The following is an 11,992-nucleotide window of genomic DNA, read 5'->3' as shown; positions in this document are numbered from 1 at the left end:
TACTCATCATGTATGTGACACTTGTAGTCGTGCAAAACAGAGAACTCTTCCTTTCACTTTAAGTAATACTGTTACCTTTGCTATTTTTGATCTTGTACACTTTGATATTTGGGGACCATGTTCCATAATTTCTATGCAAGGTTTTCGTTATTTCTTGACTATTGTTGATGATTACTCGCGTTATACTTGGGTTATTCTGCTGCATAACAAATCTGAAGTGCGTCAACACATCATTAACTTCATTGTTTTTGTTCAAAATCATTTCAAAACTAATATCAAAACGATTCGTACTGACAATGGTGTTGAGTTTGCTATGTCAAATTTTTATGCTTCAAAGGGAATTATACATCAAAAATCTTGTGTTGAAACACCACAACAAAATGGCATTGTAGAACGTAAACATCAACACATACTAAATGTAACCCGGGCTTTACTTTTTCAAGCAAATCTTCCTCCTATTTTTTGGGAATTTGCTGTAAATCATGATGTTTTCTTAATAAATGTTATTCCTACTCCATTACTTGATAACATCACTCCTCATGAAAAGTTGTTTGGAAAACCATATGACATTTCCTTTCTAAAAGTGTTTGGTTGTCTCTGTTATGCTAGTACCATTACTTCACATAGGAAAAAATGAGATGATAGATCTGTCAAATGTATTTTTCTTGGCTTCCCGCAAAATACAAAAGGTTATATTATCTTAAATTTGAAGTTTCATAGCATAGAGATATCAAGACATGTAATCTTTCATGAAAACCACTTTCCATATAAATTGGACAGTGGCTTGCCTAAGGACCCTAACACTTTATCTCTCCCTATTTCTAATGCATATAATTCTGCTTTTGATTTTTTTTTCTGATACTGCACCTCCTGTCGAGCCATGTGCCTCTACTCCTGCACCCAATACTGTTCCTCCACCAGCCTCATTATCCTATGATCTTCCAACAAATAGTGCCTCTGCTCCTACATCCAACATTGCACCTCCATCAGAATTATCACCGCCTGCATCTCCAGAAAGCATCTCACCCCAATTTCCAAGAAGATCAGCTCGTCCTCACCGACAACGTGCCTATCTTGCAGATTTCCACACTGCAACCAACACTGTAAGTAGTAGATATCCTATTCATAATTACTTGTCTTACAATTCCTTATCTTCCAATTTTAGAAATGTTATTTCCTCTATCAATTCTCATCCCGAACCTCAGACATATAACGAAGCCTCCAAACATGTTTCTTGGCAATCTGCCATGCAAGATGAGCTTCAAGCTCTTGCTGCTAACAATACTTGGCAACTTACCCCTCACCCTCCAGGAAAGAAAACTATTTGTTGTAAATGGGTATATAAAATCAAATACCATTCTGATGGCACTGTTGAGCGCCACAAAGCTAGAGTTGTTGCCAAAGGGTTTACCCAACTTGAAGGACTTGATTTCTTAGACACTTTTGCACCTGTTGCTAAACTCACTACCCTCCGCCTTCTGCTTGCTATTGCCACTACAAAAAATTGGATTTTAAAACAACTTGATGTCAATAATGCATTTCTTCATGGTGATCTCCATGAAGAGATATACATGACCCCCCACCTGGCCTCTCTCTTCCTTCTCCCCAGCATGTTTGCAAGCTTCAACGGTCTTTGTATGGCCTTCGTCAAGCTGGTCGCCAATGGTACGCCAAACTTCACTGTTATTCTTGTTTATGTTGATGACTTGCTCTTAACTGGTGATGACACGGAGGAAATCAATACAATTACTGCATCCCTTCACCATCACTTCAAGATAAAAAATTTAGGTAATCTCACTTACTTTTTGGGACTGGAAATTGCTCGCAACAGTACTGGTCTTCATTTAAGTCAACGCAGGTATAATCTTGATCTTCTTCAAGAAACTGGCATGCTTGACTCTGCACCTGTGGCCACTCCTATTACTCACACCTCTCGTCTCTCTCCCAACCAAGGCTCACCTCTCGATGCTGATGCCACTTCTCAATACAGAAGACTCCTTGGACGTCTAATTTACTTAACCAACACGCAACCAGACATCGCCTTCGCTGTCCACAATTTAAGCCAATTCATATCTGCACCCACAACTCATCATCAGCAAGCTGTCTCACGTCTTTTGCGTTACCACAAGGGCACCCCTGGTGAAGGACTATATTTTTCTCACACTAGTTCACTTCACCTTTGTGGTTTTAGTGACTCTGACTGGGCAACATGTCCTACCACACGCAAATCTGTCACTGGATATTCCATCTACTTAGGAGACTCCCTAATATCATGGAAATCAAGGAAGCAGTCAACTATCTCCCGCAGCTCCTCTGAAGCCGGGTATAGAGCCCTTGCCACCACCACATGTGAGTTACAATGGTTGTCTTACCTCCTTCAGGATTTACATCTTCCTCTCTCCCAGCCTGCAACCCTGTACTGTGACAATAAATCTGCCCTTCAAATAACTTCCAATCAAGTTTTTCATGAACGAACCAAGCATATCGAAATTGATTGTCACCTAGTTCGTGAAAAACTTAACTCTGGTCTCCTCAAACTACTACCCATTACTTCTGCAATGCAAGTTGCTGACATATTCACCAAGCCCCTTGCTTCCGCACAATTCTCTACTCTCAAATCCAAACTGGGCCTGACAAATATCTACTCCCCAGCTTGAGGGGGTGTTAATATATTTAATTTTCTATTTTAAATTATTGGGCTTTGTTTGTTTGACCCAACTTTCCTTTTCTGTTTCAGCTAGGTCTTAATCTTTTTCTTATATATACACCATGTATTTTACTCTCTAATATACAAGTGAATAAAAGTTTCTTTTATATTTATTTTTCTCTACAATTAGGGTTCATCAAAACCTCTCTTTCTTCATTACGATTACGTGCGATTACGTACGCTACATTAAAGCATCACATCACACAAGGAATATTCATCTTCATTTACTGTAATAGTAATCTTAATTCATTTTTGTTATTATCAAATATAAAATACTAATACGTCGAATTTCTTATGAGCTTGATGAATAATAATAAATAATATATATAACTGATTTATTAAATCTTTTATCTCAATGACTATATAACTGATTTGTTAGAAACAGTACATACTTAATCAGATATAATGTATTCATAAGATAATATGAAAAACCTATTCATAAGATTATATGAAAGTAGGTAAAATTCGAATTTGAATTTATTTTTTTATATCTTAAATTCCAATCCACTATATTAGTAAAAATATATGTCCTAATTCTAGTAAGTGATTGCGTTTTTTCCCTATTTATCTTTCTCTTAAATATAATTTAAATTTCAAAATTATTGTAATCTTAATCATTCTTTGAAAAGATAATGTAATATTGATAAGATGGGTGAGTTTTTCAAGAAAAAAATATTTTAAAATAGATTTAATCAAAATGATAGAAATCTTTTATATATATATATATATATATATATATATTTAGGAATTTGTTACAAAATTAAGAAATCTTATCCTATCTTTATATTATATTCAACTCTATTTTCTGTATATATGAATTTATTAGAAGATTTATTTTTCTGTTCAGATTTAGTTACAACCTTATTACAAATAGACAGAGGCTTGTGCATGTTCTTCATTCAACATGGGAACAGTAGAAGGAAGAGTGCATTCGTACCACTATGAGATGCGAACTAAAGAAGTGGGAGTGAAGATCAAACTCAAAGACATATTGAGGGTTGAGGTGGCTATCATTGTTCGATATTATAATCATCATCTACATGCTATTCAAACATCAACCTTATTAAAAACTTCAACTCCCATTAGCTGTCAGAATTTCCTTAAAAATAATGCAGATTTCTTGAGGAGTGTGTTGTTCGATCCACGTTGTTCTTACTGCTTCATCCCAGAAATGGTTGACCCAGCATCGCAAAAAATTATTAATATGATTCTAGTAGCCTTAGAATTTGGTGGTGGTCATGAGTCTGTGGATTCAGAATGCAAAGAATTGCCTTTGAATTTAGATATCATCGTGGATGTAGTTGCAGATGTAGAATGCGACGAGGAAGACGAAGAGAAAGAGGAAGAGGTAGAGGAAGAGGTAGAGACAGATGTAGAGACAGATGTAGAGACAGAGGAAGAGATAGAGGAAGAGGTAGAGACAGATGTAGAGACAGATGTAGAGACAGAGGAAGAGATAGAGGAAGAGACAGAGGAAGATATGGAACATTATGCAGCAACGATTCCGGCATCTGCAGAAGCCATTGATTCCCTTAAAACGTTCTCAATTTCACCTTTCTTAAAATTGGAAACTGAGAAGTGCAGTATTTGCTTGGAAAATGTTGGCTTTAGAGAGAATGAAGAGAATGTGAAGTTATCGTTGTTGCCATGTGAACATGTTTTTCATCATCTCTGTATTGTAAAGTGGTTGCAGACAAGTCACACTTGTCCGTTATGTCGTTATCCTATGCTTGTTAGTCATAATTGATTTATTTTATTTTTTTAAAAAAAATTGTATTTTGTACAATATAAGAATGAAGATTACGTAGCTTTTAGTTTTTATATACATTTTACTTCAAAGATTCACAATTTAGCATTTAATTTATTTAACAAATAATGTGAGGTTGCATGACATATTTTTGCTGGCTAAAACTGTAAGAAAACACGCCACCGTGACTGCAAAACCTAGTGAGATCGGATCAACGTTCCTGCAGCAAGGATGATTTCTCTTTATTCTATTTTTTTTTTCTACTACAACTGAAAAAAAAAATTATTATAGTGTCTTTTAAATTTTTTTAAAAAAAATCTGATTTTAACACTTTAAATTTTTTAAAAATTGTATAGAAGAAATGTGTACATGATTTGTAAATAATTATTTAAATAAATTAAATTTAAATTTTTAAATAACTTTTTAATATTATTTTAAATATTTTGACATAATTATTTTATCATTAATCTTTTTCAATTTTAATTCATAGAATCGTAGTATTAAATTATTATCTCATTATATTATTTAATTAATTTAACTTTATTTATTTTATGGTATCAATCAAATTAACTATAAATTTTCACTCATTTATTCTCTCTCTTTTTTTAAAAATTCAAACAATAGTCTACAAAATTTATTCTTTTTAATCTTTGAGTTGTGTAAAATGTTAATTTTTATTTCTAAGATATACTATGTTAAAGACATTAATGATAAAGAAAATATTAGCTCAAATACAGGCGCGAGAGTATATCTGTATTTTTTATTTTTATTATTATCATGTTTATATAATTTTTGTAAACAAATAAAAAAAATTAAAATTAGAAGATAAGAAGGGATAACAACTAACTAAATATAAAAAGAAATAAAAACTATAATATTTAAGAAAGATGAAGATATGAAAAGGAAAACTTTTTCACCTCATAAGAAGTCTTCCGTTCTACTAAACTTTTTTATGTTTGACAAATAACTCTATATTTAAAATTTAAAAGTAATAATTTGTTTTAATATTAAAAATAAAATAACAAATCAGTTTTCAATTAATTATAAGAATGATTAATTATTTAGTAAATATTTAAAAAAATAAAAAATCACTGAAATATTCAAAATAAAATATTAATAAAGATAAAATAAAAATAAATTTGTGTACATAGATAATGATTCTCAAAATTACAATTTTTTTTATAACATACAAATTATATAAATTAATTAAAAATTATTTAAAAAAAAACTCGTGTGAATATTGAATATTTTTAGACAATTATAGATATGGGAAGTAATTCTAATTAGTCTATAAAAATATATTATTTAGGATAAAAGAGGAAAAATGTTTGCGTTTTTTTTCCCTTTTTATCTTTCTCTTAAATATAATCTAACTTTTAAAATTATTGCAATCTTAATCATTCCTTAAAAAGATAATGTAATATTGACAAGATGAATCATTTTTTCAAGAAAAAAATATTTTAAAATAGATTTAATAAAAATGATAGAAATCTTAAATATATATATATATATATATATATTAAAATCAAGAAATCATATCCCTCTCATTATATTATTTAATTAATTTAAATTTTATTTTATTTTATGGTATCAAACAAATTAACTATAAATTTTTCACTAATTTATTCTCTTTTTAATTTTTTCAATTCAAACAATATCATGTTTTCACTATTTTATATGTGTTTAATCCATTCATCACTTTCAACTTTTTTTTTAAATAAAAACTTTTATGTTAGATATCACTATGCAACTTAAGATCTCAACTAGGCTGACATTAAGTAACAATCATTATTTGTATTCACATGAAAAAAGTATTATAAGAAAAAAAAATACAAAAATAGGGAGAACTAAACCAAAACTCATATGTTAACAAAAACAATATATAGGTAAACTGTTACAAATTACTCCACATTAAAATTTAAAATTGATAATTATTTTTATTAATATTAAAAAATAAAATAAAAAACAATTTTTAATTAATTATAAAAATAATTAGTTATTTAGTAAATAATTTATTCAAAATAAAATAATAAAAATAAATTTGTGCACATAGATAATGATTCTCAAAATTTCAATTTTTTTATAACATACAATTATATACATTAATTAAAAAATATTTAAAAAAAAGCCACATTCTCGTCAGGATAAAAGAGGAAAATGATTGCGTTTTTTCCCTTTTTATCTTTCTCTTAAATCTAATTTAAATTTTAAAATTATTGCAATCTTAATCATTTCTTGAAAAGATAATGTAATATTGATAAGATGAGTCAGTTTTTCAAGAAAAAAATATTTTAAAATAGATTTAATCAAAATGATAGAAATCTTAAAAATATATATATATATATATATATATATTTGTTTTTAGGCATTTGTTATAAAATCAACAAATCATATCCTATCTTTATATTATATTCAGTCCTATTTTTCGTTTATATGAATTTATTAGAAGATTTATTTTTCTGTTCAGATTTTGTTGCAACCTTATTATAAATAGAAAGAGGTTTGTGCATGTTCTTCATTCAACATGGGGACCGTAGAAGGAAGAGTGCATGCGTACCACTGTGAGATGCGAAGTAAAGAAGTGCGAGTGAAGATGAAACTCAAAGACATATTGAGGGTTGATGTGGCTATCATTGTTCGATATTATAATCATCATCTACATGCTACTCAAACATCAACCTTATTGAAAACTTCAATTCCCATTAGCTTTCAGAATTTCTTTGAAAATAATGCAGATTTCTTGAGGAGTGTGTTGTTCGACCCACGTTGTTCTTACTGCTTCATCCCAGAAATACTTGATCCAATATCAGCAAAAATTGTTAATATGATTAAAGTAGCCTTGGAATTTGGTGGTGGTCCTGAGTCTGTAGATTCAGAATGCAAAGAATTTCCTTTGAATTTAAACATCATCGTGGATGTAGTTGTAGATGTCGAAAGTGAAGAGGAAGAGGAAGAGGAAGACGTAGAGACAGAGGTAGAGACAGAGGTAGAGACAGAGGTAGAGACAGAGGTAGAGGTAGAGGAAGACGTAGAGACAGAGGTAGAGACAGAGGAAGAGACAGAGGAAGAGATGGAACATTATGCAGCAACGATTCCAGCATCTACAGAAGTCATTGATTCCCTTAAAACGTTCTCAATTTCACCTTTCTTGAAAAAGGAAACTGAGAAGTGCAATATTTGCTTGGAAAATGTTGGCTTTAGAGAGAATGAAGAGAATGTGAAGTTATCATCGTTGCCATGTGAACATGTTTTTCATCATCTCTGTATTGTAAAGTGGCTGCAGACAAGTCACACTTGTCCGTTATGTCGTTACCCTATGCCCGTTCGCAATAACTGATTTGTTTTATTTTCAAAGATAAATTGTATTTTGTATGAAATAAGAATGAGGATTACATAGTTTTTGTTTTCGTATACATTTTACTTCAAAGATTCACAATTTAGCATTTAATTTATTTAACAAATATTTGCCTAGATTTTGGATGAGTTGTTCATTTGGGAGTTGTATTGGTTGGGAGTGCTTGAGACCTCAATCGCAAACACTTTAGTGTGATAACTCGGTTGGTCGGGTCCATTTGGAAAATACCTAACTCGTATGTTAAAAAGATAATTAAAATAAAATGACATAGAGAATAACCAAATTAGTTTGGTGTATATATTTTAGATGTAAATAAAAATTGTTAAAAATAAAAATTACATGAACTTGTAAAATGAAGGCACATCTTAACAAAATATTCTTGTTGATGAAATTGTTGAAGGAAAGTCTATAAAAAGGGGTTGAGACCTTGAGTAAGTTTTTTTTTAGAACTCTACACTGATACAAATTTTACATTTTGATATTCATAGTTTGAATGTTCTCAGTGATATCGTCAGGGTGTGATCAGCCGATGAACTCCACCTGTCACAAAGCCGTAGCATCTTGGTTCAACAATATCAAGCAAAGCCGCTTCAACTCGAAATTCACTTCTTGTTTGACTTTATCAAAGTTCGGTGAGAACAAAAGTATTTTTTAATGTGAATAATTTTTTTTATTGTTGTAAAATTCTAAAACTTTTCTTTGAATTATATAATTTATTATTGAGTATATTCTAAAACTTTTCTTTGAATTATGTAATTTATTATTGAGTATTGGAAGACACTGAGATAATATACGCATAGTAAGGGTTATGTTTTTATAGATTTGAGCATATTAAGATTTTATGCATATAAAATAGATTTTGAAGAAAATAAATTGGATGGATATTTCAGAGAATAACATGATAACAAGTTAGAAAAATAACTCATTTATTAAATGATTTATTCTTATATTATAAACATGGATTTTATTTTGGAGCAAGATAAGTATATAAGATATTCTCGTTCTTAGGCACGCGTCTTGTAAATAATATCATATACTTTATTTATTTATTTTTGTTTCCCTTTAAATACTATTTTTTATTCTAATTTGAAATTTAGTATGATTTATATTTTAAATATGGATAAATTCTATCAATTTGAACTTTTTCAAAGAAATTGAATTTCTATATTATTGTAATATTAATTCATTTTTGTTATTATCAAATATAAAATACTAATAGACCGAATTTCTTATGAGCTTGATGAATAATAATAAATAATACATATAACTGATTTATTAAATCTTTTATCTCAATGACTATATAACTGATTTTTTTAGAAACAGTACATACTTAATCAGTATTCATAAAATAATATGAAAAAACTATTCATAAGATAATATGAAAGTACTTTAAATGTGGTAGGTAAAATTCGAAGTTTGAACTTATTTATTTATATCTTAAATTCCAATCCCCTATATTAGTAAAAACATATGTCCTAATTTTAGTAAGTGATTTTTATAATTCTCTCTGGGTGAAAACTAGGGTAGGAAAAATAATAAGTTTTTCATCAAAATATTATAATTTCTTTGATTTATTACGAGAATGGATAATTTTTTTATTTGTGTTTTTGATAAATTTTACCTTAAGTCATGCTCATGACACACGACTTCTGTTTGATTTCATACACATATCAAATTTATACTATGATAGGACAACTTTGACTGAAAAAAGTTGTCTTAAAATTGTGCATTTGTGACACGATTTTACTAAAAAATTTGATTAGGATTAAGTGAAGTCATGCATAAGTGGCAGGACTTCATTGTAAAATAAAACAACTAAAGTTGTGCATAATTCGAACGAATTCATTTGTTTTATTTGTCATTGAAATCATGTAAGTGTAGCGCGACTTCACCTTTGTATTATTTTGCTTATTGTGAAAAAAAATGGTGAAATTGTTGATTAGAAGATAGTCACTTCTCATCTCAAACGCAAACTTAGATCATTCTCACACACATAAAGACATACACACATGCACACATAAACACACAGATGTAGAGGCACACATACACAAACACATAAATATACGACACACACCCATACACACATTTCCCTTATGAGATGAACGTAAATATTTTAATATTTAGATAAACTTTGAAATACTTTGATATTAACAATACATGTTGGATAACTAAATAATATTCTTGACTAGAGTTGATTTTTTATTTGTAATATGACCACACGTGATTAAAAAACTCTTGACTACAAGAAAATGTAATCAAGATTATCACACAATTACTCACCACAAGATGTATACAAGATAATACTCACTCTTTTAAAGAGATAAAGAAACTAACATGTTATATAAACCAACTAGGTTTTGCAAACTAAAATTTTATCTCTATATTCATAAGTTTGTCTCTTAATAGTTGTTGTTGTAAACAATCTTCTTTAACATCATCTTCAATATATAAAAATTTATGAAAAAGTTATTGCAAATATTTTTCTAACCATTGAAACATTAAAGATGATCACTTTCTTTATATTGTGTGTGCCCATATTGATGTGTTGAGAGACACATAGATGTTTTTCATACAACATTAATTACATATTTTTTTTCAAGCAACAACTTGGTCCTTGACATAACTTACTAAACCTAAGTCAGATGAACTATTATCCAAATTAGAGTAAAAGGTTGCTAGCGTGGAACAACATTAATACCTTTTTCAAAAAATCTTTAATGTCAGACCAATTAGAATGAAATTCTTTACTAGATAGAATAAATATTTATAATATTTAAATTGTACCATGAAATACTTAAAACCACAAATCTTTATTCAAGTATAAACTTAAGAGACAAAGATAAGGTGAACAAAAAAAGAAGTACTTTAGTGTTTCATTATCTAAGGTTAAGATAAAGATTACCTTCATATATTACACTTAGTTATGAAAACACTTAAATGGTCATTTGTGAAGACCATTTAATTGATTGACATGATTTTTTAAAAATTATTAAATTATTAAATTTTCATTTTTTGTTAATAAAAAAACTACCAACTTTAAAATTTTTTAAAATTTTGATAGCTAGCTAAATAATAATTTAAAAATTATTTTATAATTTGTTATTAATAATAAAAAATATTTTAAATATCAATATTTTTTTAGTTTATAAAATAATATCTAATTTAGTTAATATAGTAATTAATTATTTTTGTCTCTAAAATTGATTTATATTTAATATTTTTTTAGTGTATGACTTATTTTAAAATAAAATTATAAAATTAAAATAAATATAATATTATATATTTAAATAGAAATTAAAACTAAGAAACGAAACTTAAAATAAATAGCTGATCTTCTTAAACTTTTAGATAATAAGAAGTGGGAAAAATTTAGAATTTAAAATATATTTTAAATAAATTTATTTTCCATCCACTCAAATTACATAATTTATTTTTAAATAAGAGAATCAAACAAACTAGTTTAAAATAAAAATCATATTAAAAAATAAATTTTAAATTTAATTTAACTTTACATAAGATAATTTAAATTTAAGTTACATACATAATATAATTTGATGTAAGATAATTTAGAATCTTCAATACCACAAAATTAAAATATAACCCTTTTTAACATAATATTACAGATTTTTTATATTTATCTACCAACATAATTTAATGTGTATCCAAAATAAAACTATTAATAATAAAATAAATACCATTGTGACACAAAGAAAAAGTCTAATATAAATCACTTTATATATAATCATTCAAAAGTATTAAACTTGAATATCATTTTTCTACATCATAGTAAAAAAAATTAATATATTTTTCGTCGAATTTTTTGATAAACATCTATTCTGATAGTTTACTTATGAATATTTAGGAAAGTAGTTTAAATTATAAACGAAAATTAATTTTAAAAAAAATATAAAAACGAAAATATTATGAAGTGAACTTCAAGCTTAACTCAACCCCATAAAGTCAGTTTGAAATGACTCTGATACCATATTACAAAGTGAACTTTAAATCTAACTCAATCCTATAAAATCGGCTCATGAGGTTGAGGTTTGCACCCACTTATATACAATGAAATGTTCTCATAATGTAGGATCTCCAACAGAAAAACATATTTACCTAAAAATAATCAAATTCTTACTAAAAACAACTGTAAGATGATTGATGATGAAGATGATGATAACATGAG

The sequence above is a fragment of the Phaseolus vulgaris genome, chromosome 5, assembly GCF_051622355.1.
Source record: "Phaseolus vulgaris cultivar YP4 chromosome 5, ASM5162235v1, whole genome shotgun sequence".
Taxonomy (NCBI): Eukaryota; Viridiplantae; Streptophyta; class Magnoliopsida; order Fabales; family Fabaceae; genus Phaseolus; species Phaseolus vulgaris.
This window is presented reverse-complemented; position numbering follows the sequence as displayed.